Raw genomic sequence first — 15,292 nt, forward strand, 5'->3', positions numbered from 1 at the left:
CATGTGAGAGAGATTTGTCCTGACTATGGGCCAGGCAGGAAAACTCTAGCTATGTGACTGTTTCATGAAAATTAAACCATATGATATATGAATTTCTCTGTTTTCAAGGTTTACCTAGCATTATAAACACATACTACTCTTTACTGCTGATTAGTTTTCCACGGGATGGATATACTATATTTTCTTTATTCATGCATCAGTTTGTATAAAATTAGGTTATTTTTTACTTCTTCAGTAACCATGAATTGTCCATTCAGATGAATTTTCATACAATATCTTAGATGTATTTAGGATTGAAAGTCCTCTGGCACAGGATCTCCCTGCATATGGAGAGAAGGCCAAACTTTTCTCCTTTAACATTGCCACCAGTGATACAAGAGGGTTCCAATTCCTCTGCCTCCTTGATCATAGCCACCCCAGTGGTTGAGAAATCTTATCACGTTTATGACTTCAAGTTGTGATTTCCTAGCAGCTGAAGGTATTTAATTTTTCTTTTGTTTATTTTCCATTATAATTTAAATAATTCTTTAATTTCTTTTTTGGGGGAGGGGGGTTTGATGTTTTGAGACAGGGTTTCTCTATGCAGCTTTGGAGCCTGTCCTGGAACTCACTCTGGTGACCAAGTTAGCCTCAAACTCAGAGATCCACCTGCCTCTGCCTCCCAAGTGCTGGGATTAAAGGGGCGCACCTCCAGTGCGCCCCAAGGAATTTCAGTAATTCTTTTTTTTCTGTTTGTTTTTTGTTTTTTGTTTTTTTGAGACAGGATTTCTCTGTGTATCTTTGTGCCTTTCCTGGAACTCACTCTGTAGACCAGGCTGGCCTCGAACCCACAGAGATCCACCTGCCTCTGCCTCCCGAGTGCTGGGATTAAAGGCGTGTACCACTACCGCCCGGCTTGAATTTCAGTAATTCTTTAAAATTTCATACATAAATAAAATGTTCTGATCAAATCTGCCCCTGCTCCTTTTCCTCTGGCTCCTCTGATACCCATTCCTCACCATTACTACTTCTCCCTTCCAACTTCATGTACTCTACAAACCCCTGGATCCCATTTTAGCCAGCAAACTCAGGCTGTGAGTTCATGTGTGAACTGTGCTAGCATGTCTGGAAAACATTTGTTTACCACAGTCTTCTGCCACCTCTGGCTCTTACAATCTTGTTGTCACTCTTACGCAACGATGTCTGAGCTTTGGGGGGAGGGGATGTGATATGGTCCCATTTGAGGCTGAGCGCTCCACGGTCTCCTTTTCTCTGTACTTTGACCATTAAATGTATTTTTTAAAATATCTAGTTTTAAATTTTGCCTTTTAAAGACTGAACAGTAAGAAATTTTTATGTATTAGGGATACTAGTTCCTTCTTAGTGATAGAACTTAGAAATATTTTCCCATTCTGTAAGGTTGTCTTGATAGTATCCTTTGAAAAAGAGTTATTTTTCCACTTTGATAAAGTACAGTTTACCATCTTTATGTTGCTGTGCTTTGGTGTTGCCCTGGTTAGCCTTGATTGTCAACTTGGCACAGTCTAGAGACATCTAAGGAAAAACCTCAATTGAAGAATTGCCTGTGGGTGAATCTGTGGCCACTCTTTCAATTGATAATTGATGTAGGAGGAACTAGACCACTGTGAGCACTATCATTCTTGGAAAGGGGGTTCTGGGGAAACTAGCTAATCATGAGCCTGAGAATAAGCTGCAGAGGGAGCCAACAAGCAGAGTTCCTCCACAGTTCCTGCCTGGAGTTGCTGTCCCAACTTTCCATGGTGGTAGATTTTGATCAGGAAGGATAAGCCAGATTAACTCTCCTCCCAAGTCTGAAAGATTTGTAATTATATTTTTTTCTAAGAGTTTTATCTTCTTACCTCTTTTATTCAAGTGTGATTAATTTTGAGTTAGTTATTGCATCTGATGTGAAATCTGGCTTCAGTCACCTGCTTTCGGTATACAACCATTCCAGTACCATCTGTTACAAAGGCTCCTCTTTAGTCACTGGATATTTGATAATTTTGTGTGAGTTTATTTAGACTTTCAATTATATCCTGTTGATCTGCATGTTACAGTTTTGTCAATGCCACACAGTGTGGATTACTGTAGCTTTGTAGTAAGTTTTCAAATTAAGAAGTGTGAGTTCTCCAACTTTTTATTTTTCATGTTGATTTTGGCTAGTTCAGTCCATCTCACAACCACACAATTTTAAAATAGTAAACCTTATTTTATTTTTATTAATTTAAAATATATTTACACCATTTCTCCTTCCCTTTTCTCCCTCCAATGTCTTCTGTATACCACCTCCTTGCTCACTCTCAAAACCCTGGCCTCTTTTTCTTTAATTGTTATATGCTTAAATATTTATTGGTCTGCTTAGTGTTACTTGTATGTCTATGATTTTAGGGCAGACCATTTGGTACTGGATAACCAATGACGAGACTCATCTCTGGGGAAGACTATTTCTTCTACTCTCAGCAAATTCCTTGTCTGTGGGTGGGGCCTAATGAGATTTCCCCCTTCCATGTTAGCAGGTCATTACTTCTTTGGTAGACCTTAATTTTCAGAGCTGCTTAGACTGGAGAAAAATGGAGCAGAAGGCAAAGAGCATCCCCATATAGCCCTTTCACTGTGATATGTGAATCCTCCCTCACGTAGAAGTCCCATACCAGAAGAGTACATTTGCTGCATTTGATGAACCTATGTTGACACATCATAATGCAGCCTAGTGTTTATTATATTTGGGTTCACTCTCAGTGCTGTACATCCCATGGATTTGGACAAATATGTAATGACATGAATCACTACTATTGCATCAAGCAAAGTAGATTCTCTGCCCTGAAATTCTTCCATGTGTCACTTGCTACCACTGACAACCACTAATCTTTTTACTGTCTATGTAGTTCTGCCTTTTCAAGAGTTGTCATGTGTGGCTTCTTCAGATGGTCTGCTTTCACTTGGGAACATATTTAAGTTTTCCTGTATGTCATCTTGTTATTTGATCGCTTAATTGCTTTATGTACTGAATAATGTTCCACCGTCTGGATGTGCCGCAGCTTATTTATGCTCTTTACGGGGACAGAAGATTCCTTGGTTGCTTCCAAGTTTTGACAGTTTTGAATAAAGCTGCCATCAAACCTTCCTACGTAGATATGGTGAGGGCATCAGTGTTTGACTCACTTACACCACTTATGCTGTTTTTTATTACATTCGGTAGCTGCCCCTTAAGCAACTGCTGTCCTAATTGGCAATTGCAAATCCACAGCTACCAGAAGCAGATTGGCCACACTGGCCATAGCCAGGCGGGAATTCTGTTCCCTCAGAAACCAGCTCTATCACAGCTGCTGGAGGGAACTTTATTTAGATCTCTATCCCTCTACAGAACTCAAGATTCAAAGGTTGAGGTGAAATTCTGATTGCTTTGAGAGGCTGAATAGCAAGAAGCTAACCTTCTTTCCTAGCTCACGGCTCTCTAATAAACAGAGCATCCTTCTGCTCAGCCCCCACTTAAGGACCCTAACTACACCTAGGTTCTCTCTACCACTTTCTGTCAGCTACTTGCTGACTCAGCCTTCTGACCCCAGGTTAATTTTACTTCATCAAACAAGTTTAACACGTCTTGTACCACGAGAAAAATAATTCACGGCATAATCAAATGTAACACATTTTTTAAATTAATATTCCACAACACATTTAGGCAGACACATTAGATAGGGTGGTTGTGGTTTGAATGTGAAGTACACCCCGGGAGCTCCTGTGTTTAAACAACAGCTTCCCAGCTGGTGGTTTGGGAAGGCTGCAGAGCCAGTGGGAAATGGGGCCTAGCTGGTGCATGCCGGCCACTGGGTCAGGCCTTTGAAGGTTGTCTCTCACTCTGATTCTGGTGTACTTCTCTCTGCGCCATGGTCAGCAATGATGTGAGAAGCAGTGGCCGCACATGCCTACTGGCACACGTCTACTCTGCCATTCCTGCCCTACAATGATACATTGTGCTCTCTTAAAATAGGGGCCCAAACAAGCCCTTTTCTCCCATAAGTTGTCTCTGCCAGGGGTCTGTGTTACAGTGACAAGTAGCTAACAAGAGTGTACAATTTCTGCCAGGCGGTGGTGGCGCAGTTCGAGCCAGGCGGATCTCTGTGAGTTACAGGCCAGTCCGATCTACAGAGCGAGATCCAGGACAGGCACCAAAACAACACAGAGAAACCCTGTCTCAAAAAACAAAAACAAAAACAAAACAAAAAAAAAAGAGTGTACAATTTCTGAAATGTATGGAATGAATATGTTCAGTTTTGCTTGCACCTGCTCATCGGTCTCCCAATGAGGCCATACCATTTTGTATTCACACCATTAATGGAAGAGAACTAATGGTTCCCGTCATCATTGGTGTTTAGAATCGACTTTGGGATTTTTTTATTTGAGCCATTCTAACAGCTGATAGTAGTATCTGGTTGTTTTAATTTGCAATTTTATAATGACAAATGATAGCCAACACATTTTCTATGTGTAATTTACATCTGCGTATCTTTGGTGAGGGGCCTGTTCAGGTTTATTGCCCATTTTAAAAATGTTATTTCTTACTGTTAAGTTTTAAGAGTTGGCATATTTCAGACAGCGATTTTCCTCCTCCCCCTCCTGTTTCTTTTCCTCTTCTTGTTTCTCCTCTTCCTCCCTCTCCCCTTTAGAGCTTCCTCCTTTTCCTCTTCCTTTTGGGACGGGGACTTGCTGTGTGGCCTCAAACTCATGACCCTCAGTCTGAATACTGCAATTACATATGTGTACCACAACATGGGGCTAGACCACACTTCTTTATCAGCTATGTCCTCCCCAAATGTGACTTGTTATCTCATTCTCTTGACAGTGTCTCTCACAGAGCAGAAGTTTTCCATTTTGATAAAGTTCAACTCATCAACTATTTCTTTCCTGAATCATACTTTTGATATTATGTGTGAGCAGTGGTCACTATTCCCTGGGTCACATAGACTTTTTCCTGTGTTACTTTCCAAGCATTTATAGTTATGTAGTCTACATTTAGGGCATTGCCCTGCTTTGGATATCCTCTAAAATTCATACTGAAATTTCATGGCCCATCTAATGGGGCTAAGAGGCAGAGTCTTTACGTGGTGAACTGGTCTGAGGGCTTTGCCCTAACGAATGGATCTCACTGCCAGTGGGAGGGGCTTCCTGATAAGAACGCGCTCCCATTTCTTCTCACTTCTTCACTGCCAAGGCTGACTCAGTACAAAGACCCTCCGCAGATCACAGTGACATGTTGTCAGGCTTCTCAGCTTTCCAGAACAGCACACTAAAGACACTTCCATGGTTTATAATTTATTCAGTCTTCGCTATTCAGACACAGCGGCAGAAATGCTAATAATCATGTTGGACTTCATTTCTGTGAGAAGGCTGAGGCCTCTGTTCAGATTCACCTCTTTTCACTCGGATATCCTGCTATTTAAATACCGTTTATTGAAAACACCCTCCTTTCTCCACTGGTCTGCCTTTGTCCTTTCCTCGGAGATCAGTTGAGTACATTTATGTGGATCTATTTATGGTTTCTTTGTTACATTCCAGTGAGTTCTCTATTCCTTTGCCAGCACCATGTCGTGAGGATTATTGTATGATTATTTCAGATCTTCATGTCAGGTATTGTGGGTTCCTTGACTTTATAGCCCTTCAATATTTGGTTGGTTATTCTGGACCTTAACCTTTCAAAATACTTTGAGACTTAGTTCCTTTATAGCCACAAAATAACTATCTAGATTTAAATTGGACTTGATTTGCAAAATTAGATCTAGTCAAAAAGAACTGACATTCTATCTATCACAGTTCTTTTCTGTGTGACAAGGACAGCTAATGTCTCTTTTTTAAATGAAATCCTGAACACACTACACCTGTTCAGATATCTGGCTACCAGGAGTCCTCTGTATTTGTCGTTCCTACACATCTCCCACTTCCTTCTCACCTTCCATCTCTGGCAGCCATTCTTTAATTTTATATCTCTATGCATTTACACCTTGGTTTTGAAATTCTGCATATAAACATACTAAGAGCATATGGCATTTTCTTTTTGGCATCTGCCTTCTTTTATTCTGCATAATATCCCCCAGGTCCAAGTCATATTCATAGAGGTACACACACATACATACATTTCCCCACCCCTCATCAGTAAAGGATACATTCCAATACCACCTTCAGTACCTGAAAACACAATAGTGCTGAGCACTATGTGTAATAGTTCATAATAGTTCATAGACTATATGTATACACTGTATAACTGTTGTATGTAGGACTCCATACTGGTGATGGAGATGGCCACTAAGTGGCTAATAGGAAGATAGTGTGCAGTGCATAGACATTTTGGACAGCAAGGTGAGTTGTCTTCCCTGCTAGACAGAAGGATGTTTTAAAATTCCATCATCTACTTAGTATAGCACACAATTCAGACAAAAAAAATTTCTAAAAGTTTCCATTCAATATTGTCAGACTGGTTAATTATATAACCTGCACAAAGTGAAACCAAATATAAAAACACAATATTGTTTAATGGTCTATTAATTCCTTCATCCATTTATAGATAGTAGGGTTGTTTACACATCTTGGTTCTTGTGAATAAAGCCACAATGATGCCAGACATAATCATATGGACATACAGATGTCTTTTTGAGGTGATAATTTCATTTTCTTTGAGTATATAGTAAGACGACTGATAGCTGATTCATTACTCATTCTGTTATTCTGTGGGAAACTCAGTACTGTTTTTCTATAATGGGTATACCTATTTACATTCCCACCAACTACCTGCTAGGATCCCTTTTTCTGTCAGTTCATTATCTCTTACCTTTTGAGATTATAATATAATTACACAATTTCTACCCCCAAACCCTCCTGTACACTCCCACTTGTTGCTGAGAGCAGGAGAATTAGTGTCCTCCAGGGAACAGCACACCAATCGATTATTCTGTAATAGCAAATGATCAGGCCTGGAAGTACATACATACAAGTAACATTATATGAACTGAGTAGGTTGTATGTATATACTGAGTCTCTCTGTCTCTCTCTCTGTCTCTCTCTCTGTCTCTCTCTCTCTCTCTCTCTCTCTCTCACACACACACACACACACACACACACACAGATGTAGCTACAGTTCATTATCTCTTATCTTTGTTAACAGCCACCATCCCAACTATGTGGTCCAGCTAAACACTGCCATAACATGCATAAGGTGTAAGGAGTGAGGGCATAGTTCACAATGGTTTTGAGTTGCAATTGCATTTTCCTGATGATTAATAATGTTGAACCTACTAACCAGTTTTATGACTATTTTGTAAAAAGAAAAAAAAAGTTTGCAGAAACCACCCAAAAACAAATTTTCCCTGACAAATTATAAAGTTTTTTTAAAATATAAATTTTGGATATTAACCATTTATTGCATATGTGGCTTGTAAATATTTCTCCCAGTTGGGAGGTTGTCTACTCATAGTGTTTGTTTTTTTTTTTTATGTGAAGACATTTTTAATTTCATGCAGCCTTTTTTTTCCACTTAGAACTTTTAGTCTTTTTTTTTCTTTTATAGACTAAAACTTTTGTCAAGGTCTCAAAAATATTGTCTAGTTTAAATCTACAAAAGCAAGAGTAAACTAATTTTAAAATTTGTCTTTTAACTAGGTTGTTGTTTGTGTATAAAAGATATTACTGTTTTGTAGGCTATTTTATGTCCTATGCGTCTTCCTGGTTCATTTACTAGTTGTAACTAGGTGAGAATGGATACATGTGCATGTATGTGGACACATGTGTGTGTATTAGGACATGTGTGTGCATGTGTATGAGTACATATGTGTGTGTGCATGTGTGTGTACATGTATGTGTGTTTGGAGATTTCTTTGCATAGGATCCTTCCATCTGCACATATAAACAATTTTAATTTTTCCTTTGCAGTTTGGATGCCTCTTGTTTCTTTTTCTTGTCTGATTAGATGTTACTTGAAGACTTTTAGTAGACACTTCTTTTAGTAGACACGTTTCCTCATGTTGAGGAACTTTACTTGGACTTTTTGACAATTGCTTTTACTGTGTTCACTGAGGTAGTCATATGGTTTTTAAATAGTTCTGCTAATATTATGTGTTCACATTGACTGATTTACTTATGTTGGTGAGCCACACATGGCCAGGAGAAATCTCATAACGTATATGTGTTCAATAAAAATCACTTCATTGTAAAGAACTTGCAAAATATCACAGAGCTAGATAACATAGCCTTTTAAAAAAGTGCTTGCCCACACCCAAAGCCTGTATACGTCAATGAACTTATATATAGTTAGAAGAATGATTCTGAAGCCGTGGAGCTTTGCTCTGGGTTTTATGTTCTCAATATCAATTTCATTTTAATGCACTATTCACCACAAAAAGGAAAAAAAAAATCCTTTGCAGAGTTAAAACCAGAAAGAGTTAGTTTTATATCCTTTTTTTTTCTTCTTCACAGTTCAAGTGTCCTCCACCTGTGTCCTGTTTTTCCTCACCACCCTTTCTTATTCTCTTTTCAACATGCTATTTTATACCTGGTCATACATCTGACTATATTTGTACATGAATACATTATAGGCTATGGTCTGCTTACGAGGGAGAACATGTGGGATTTGTGTGTGTGTGTGTGTGTGTGTGTGTGTGTGTGTGTGTGTGTGTGTGATTGAATGATCTCACTAAATATAATGCATTCTAAGTCTGTCCAATTTCCTGCAAATATCGTGAGCTGAGTGATATTCCATCATCTATGCATACCAGATTCTCATTACCTGTCCTCCTCTTGATGGACAAATAGTTTGGTTCTATTTCCTTGAAGCAGCAAGCATGGGGCTGCAAATATCTCTATGACAGGGCACAGAGTTTTCTGGATGTATGTCCAAAAGTAGCTGGGTCAGATGGCAGTTCTATTTTTAATTTTTTGAGGAGCCTCCAAATTGTTTTCCATAATGGCTGTATTAATTTGTACCCCTACAGTGAGTACTTTCAATGTATTATAGAGTTCTATTGCTAATATTTTATTAAGGATTTTTTTTTTTTGCATCAGAAATACTGGCCTGTATTTTCCTTGCTTGTGATGTCTCTGTCTGGATCAGATGTCAGGTGATAGTGCACATATAAAATACACGGGGAAACATTCCCTTTTGCTCTGTTTTTGGAAGGTTTAATAATTCCCTTTTGGATGCTTGATCAAATGTAGAGATAAATTCTTGCCAACCTTGGCTTTTCTTTATTGGAAGACTTCAGTTACTTCTTCAATCTCTTTATTTGCTACTATTCTATCTAAAATTTTACTTTTTCTTGATCCAATCTTGGTAGACTATGTTTTTCTGGAGAAAAAAAAAGGAAGCAAAACATTTATCCTCAGTTATCCATTTTCTGGCCAGTCATTGTTCACAACAGCCCCTCATGATTCTTTCCATTTTCCAAGTGTCTTCGTGTGTTTCCACTTAGGATTTTAGGTGTGTGGGCTTTGGCTCTTCTCATCCTGGTCTCATTGTGGGTTTGTTCTGCAACTTCAAAGATGTGCTCTTGGTTTCTTTGACTTCTTAATGGTTCTTCTGTTCTTGATTTATTTCCATTCTTATGTTTATTAGCTCCCTCCTTCTGCTAATGTTTGCTTTGGCTTGCTTGCCTTCTTCTAGCACCTGGAGGCGCAGTGTTAGACTATTTATTTGGAAGCTTTTCCTGTTAATGGAGGCATTAACCACCATGAGCTTGGCCTCTGGGAATGGCTTTTGCTGCCTAGTACAGATCTGACTATTGTGTTCCCATTATTATTTATCTAAATATAATTTGAATTTTTTCACTTTTTCTTTCTCCATTTGTTTTTGAGGAACATGTTTAATTTTTATATATTTAACTTTACCCTGATATTCCTCTTATTATTATTATTATTACTATTATTTCTCTTATTATTGGAGTTGGAACTAATTCTCGACATGAGTCAATTTTGAATTTGCCTTAGGCATGTTTTGTGGCCTAACATATAGTTTATCCTGAAGGACATTGCACACGTGCTTGAAAAGAGTATGTATTCTGCTAGTGATGAATATAAGACACTATACATGTTTTTAGATTCATTTTGTCTGTCTAAAAAACATCTCTAGGCCAATGTTTCCTTTCTTATTCCTACCTTTTAAAATACCCACTGTTCAAGACGAGTTATTAAAGTCCCTTTGTTGAATCATTTTATTATTTTTTCCTTCATGTTGGTTAATATTTGTATATTTAGGTAGTGATATACTGTTTGCATCTGTATTTACAACTATACATCCTCTGGATGATTAACCTCTTTATCATAAATCCTGGCCTTCTTTCTCTCTTGTAAAAGCTTAAAGTATATCTTATCTGATATGTATATAGTCATTCCTGGCTTGCTTTAGGTTACTGTTTACATGGACCATTTTTCTCTATCTTTCAACTCTACCTACTGTGTTGTTCTTAAAGTGTGTCTACTGTTGGCAACATTTAGTTGGACTTTGTTTCTCATTATTAGTTCTGTGTCTTTAAATTGGAGCATTTAATTCATTTACATTCAGGTTTGCAGACAGGCAAAGACCTACTTCTACTACTACCTTGTTAATTGTTTGCTAGTTGTTTGTTGAACCTTCATTCCTTTATTCCTTTCTTGTCTACTTGTATGACTTGGCAATTTCTGCAGTGCTAAACTTGGATTCTTTTCAATTTCTCATTTACCTATGTATTATGGATTTGCATCTTGTGGTTATCATGGAGCTTGCATTAATAATGTAGTTATTATAGTTATTTCAGAGTATTTTAAATTGATTGCAAAGTAATTTCACTCACATTCAGATACACACTTTAGCTGTTTATTACCCCACTCTAAGATTTGTACTTTTTAGTGCCACAAGTTATATATTTTCTAGTACTGTAGCTGGAAGTTTTTCTGTGTCCCGCAGCTGCTAGGTCCCAAATAGACACACTGAGGCTTATATTAATTACAAACTGTTTGGCCTATGGCTCAGGCTTATCATTTACTAGCTCTTACAATTTAATTTAACCCATCCCTATTAATCTATTTCTTGCCACATGGCTTCATGGAGTTACCTGTGCTCCATTACATCTTGTTCCCCTGGCAGTGCTCAGTGTCTCCTCTGACTCTACCTTCTTTCTCCCTGTATCTTTGCTTGGATTTCCTGCCTGGCCCTATTCTGCCTTGCCATAGGCCATACAGTTTGTAATTAATATAAGCTTCAGTGTGTTTATTTGGGACCTAGTGGCTGTGGGACACAGGAAAACTTCCATCTACAATTGGCGCACAGACAAGAGTTTCCACTTAAAACCTGAGAGAATTTAAGAAGAGATTCTAGAACACAGCTAATACAGCTTCTTAGTTCATGTCTTTCATGCAAGCTGTGGTCCAGAGACACCATGATACAGAGACGCTGTGACATTCAAGCTTGAGCACAACATGACAGATTCCCGTCAGGGTACTCAGAGGCATCTCCAAGCCGTGCAGCATGCTGTGTGGCAGATTTAGCTTTTGCTGTAAGGTTTCTGGGCTCCACACTGCTTGGTGGAGGCATAGCCCTGCTGCTTCCTAGAGTTGGTGGTGAGCGTAGCTCCTGGAGCTGGTGGAAAACATACCTCTGCCATGTTTGGAAGCTGAACTGGGTAAAGCCAGCAACCAAAGCCACAGACTCGGTCCTAGCCTTGAAGCTTAAGAGTTTAAAAACTCTTCTAGTCAAAAAAGAATTATAGATACACAATAGCACAGGTTCAGATGGAAAAAACCTCTAAACAGTTTACAGTATGTGTAAAAATGTATATAGGCTTAGGAAAGAGAGGGAAAGGAGTATAGGCATTATACAAAGAAATAAATAGTTTTAAAAAGTAAAGTCTTTAAAGTGACAGTAAAAGTAATATAAAAAATAGCCATGTAAAGATGTAAAATACACAGAGAGTCTGGATTATGCATATTATTGTGTTTTCTTTAAATTTTTTGACTATTAATGAGCTAACTGCAGAAAGACATTTGATTGTAAAGGCTGCTAAGTTAAACCAACATATATATTTTTAAAGGTATCTTGACTTCAAAATTTGGGTCTAAGGATATACTGCTTTGGAAAAAAAGGTTCTGTTTTTATTTCCACAGGAAATGAGAAGCTGTGATTCATTGTGTGTTAAGAAAAATCAGATTTGATTGAGTAAGACCCTCCTGAAAAATCTCCAATGGGAATAGATGGCCCAGATGATCCAATGTTTCAGAGTGTCTCTGTTGCAGTTTCCTCTGAGTTCTGCATCCAGAAAGGCTTCAAGGCAGCTGGCTGAGATGATCCAGCCTCACAGACTCCTCCAGTCAGGACTTGACCATAATCCTAAATTTTTTTAGGTTCCCCTAAAGATTACCAGTGCTCCCAATCAGCAGGAAGTAGCCTAGAAAACTATGCCTACATTCTCAAAAAATGGATTATGGATATTTGTCTTTGTTTAGGGGATTTGGTTACAAATTGCTATTGGTCATAATCAATCTCTTTCTAAAAGAAAAAATAGGGATATGATATAGAAATTATAAAAAAGATAGATTATTGAATCTACTTTGATTCAAAAAACAGCTGTTAATCTCAAAATATTTTACATTGATATAGATTTGATTTATTGATACAAATTTAAAGTTAATTTGGTATACTGTATGTATATTTCTACTCTTGTTTAAGGTATTATGTTTATGCAACTCATTTAAAATTGTAATGTATAATTAAGAAATACAGATTAATAATTAGTCATCTATGATAATCAAACTTATGTTAGTTAATTTTCTAGGTACATAAAGATATATTTTAATTAGGTTGGTAATCTTCAAACACTTCAAAGACTGACAGAATATGGCATTTAAAATGTTTTAAGAACTTAGACCTTTCTGGACAGTGAGTGCAGATGCTCCTGGCAGCACCAATTATTTCAAAGGAGATGATGGGCATTGAAGAAACTCATTATGGAGTTTGCTTACAATGTGGAAAAGGCTAGCCATTTGGGCAAGAAATTGAACTGTGTGACAATGTGTTGTATAAACTAGACATGCAGGACCCATGGGAAAATGACCATTGAACTTTGCCAAAACAGGGTGAGAGGGTCCTTCAGGTTCCTGCTTCACAGAAGAAACTGTCAGACATTCTGCAGGACACAGAGAAAAGTGATTGGCAAACTTTGCCAAAATAGGCAAAACAGTCCTTCAAATTTCCTGCTTCACTGAAAAGTATGCCAGAGACTCTAGGCCTGTGGATTGAAGATAGATGTCCCAACATTACAGAGGAACTTTGGGTGACTGTCCAGGCAGCCAGATTTCTCTGTCATTTCTAGAATTTTGAAAGTTGTTTGCAATACACTTCCTGTTTACTCAGATAATACCCTTCTGGGGTCTTTGATGGAGCTGAAGACTAGATAGTTATAATTATAGTTTTCTTTGGTTATAAGAAGTAAATTAGGTATGAAACTTTAGACTCACAAATATAAGATATATGATAGAATATTTTCTTTAATTTTGCCAAATACAAATAAACTATATATTATAACTAATAAAAATGAGTTAATTTAAGATGAAAGAGCTAGCTAGCAAGAAGCCTGAGCCATAGACCAAATAGTTTGTAATTAATATAAGCCTCTGTGTTTATTTGGGACTGAACAGCTGAAGGATTAGGCAGGACAGAAACTTCTGTCTACACAGCACTGTGTACAGTTGATTTTGACCAGAAATTCTAAAGATTTACACAATACCATCATAGTCAATGTCTATTCTGAATCAGAATTTGACTGTGGATTTACTCCAACTAGTGAGTTTCATAACTCAATATGCTTTCATGATAATAATGACCACTCCTTTGTTCTAGAACTGAAGTAGACCTTCCCAGGAAGTCAATACTATGGCTACTCAGAGCAGTCATCCCAGCTGACTTTTCCTTTATATTTATGCAGTCAAGTCAATCAGTCATGAAAGGGCTTAGGTTCATTTTGTCTGTCTAAAGTACATCTTTAGCCCAATGTTTTCTTCCTTATTCCTATTTTGTTAAACTACCCACTGTTCAAAATGAGATATTAAAGTCCCTTTGTTGAATTGCTATTTTTCTTTCTTCATGTTGATTAATATTTGCATATTTAGGCACTCAGATATTGTTTGCATCTGTATTTACAACTATTAAATCCTCTGGATGATTAACCTCTTTATCATAAATCCTGGCCTTCTTTCTCTCTTGTAAAAGCTTAAAGTATATCATATCTGATATATATAGTCATTCCTGGCTTGCTTTAGGTTACTGTTTACATGGACCATCTTTCTCTATCTTTCAACTCTACCTACTGTGTTGTTCTTAAAGCTTGGGGTTGTCTCCATTCTTTACTCATCATGAACAGAGCCTTGAACATACACACAGCTCTGCACATGCATGTGGCTTTCTATATTCCCATGAATGTTGGTGTTTTCAAAACCCCTTATGGACATCTCTTTGTCTAGATCTTATTTTTAAATTTTTGGTTAGCCTACTTTGTTCCATTTGTTATTCACTGCCTTGGGCATGATGTTAAACAATTGCTGTTGATTAGTTCCAACAAATTCCCACAAGCAAAGGGCAATCTGTATTGGTTGAGCTCTGAGTCAGGTTAAAACGAAGAGGATTTTTTCTGAGAATGTGTGCCGTGATGGTTGTCTGCCTCTTCCTGTGGCTGCCAGTTTTACATGGCACTTGGTCGCAGGCTATTGGTTGTCAAAGGCTTCCATGGAGGTGGAAAGTGTGAGTATGAAGGGGGCAAGCTAAAAATCCTGCTAAACAAATTGTTCTTTCCCTGTTCAAGCCACTTTTTCTTGACTAAATGCTCCATGTATTGATGGAAATCTTCGATTGGTTTCTCAGAAGCACATCGAAGTAGATTCTGTCTCTCTAAGTTCCCCCTGTTGCTATGGAGGGAGATATTTTAGGGCAGACTCACTTTATTCTTGGTAGAAGCTAATGAAACTTGGAACAAGAGGTGAAAGCTGGTTCACATGAGGCTTTGAGGTGCAGTGGGCATCTGATAATCAGCCTCTCACAGTTCTGGCTACTGCTTAGTGGGGACTCGGAGAGCTTGCTGTTGTGAGCACACAGTCCTCATAATTTCAGTGCCTCAGAAGTTTCTCTTAAATATACAGAGAGCAGAATTCATGCTTTAAGAACAAAACAAAACACTTGAGCACTATGACATTTTTGAAACTGCACTCCATCAGTATCATGATACTCAAGATATCTAAGGATGTCTTCATGGAGCCCCTCGAGTCAAGAGAAACATACTGCATACCAAAA

Source organism: Peromyscus eremicus, chromosome 4 (assembly GCF_949786415.1).
Source record: "Peromyscus eremicus chromosome 4, PerEre_H2_v1, whole genome shotgun sequence".
Lineage (NCBI taxonomy): Eukaryota > Metazoa > Chordata > Mammalia > Rodentia > Cricetidae > Peromyscus > Peromyscus eremicus.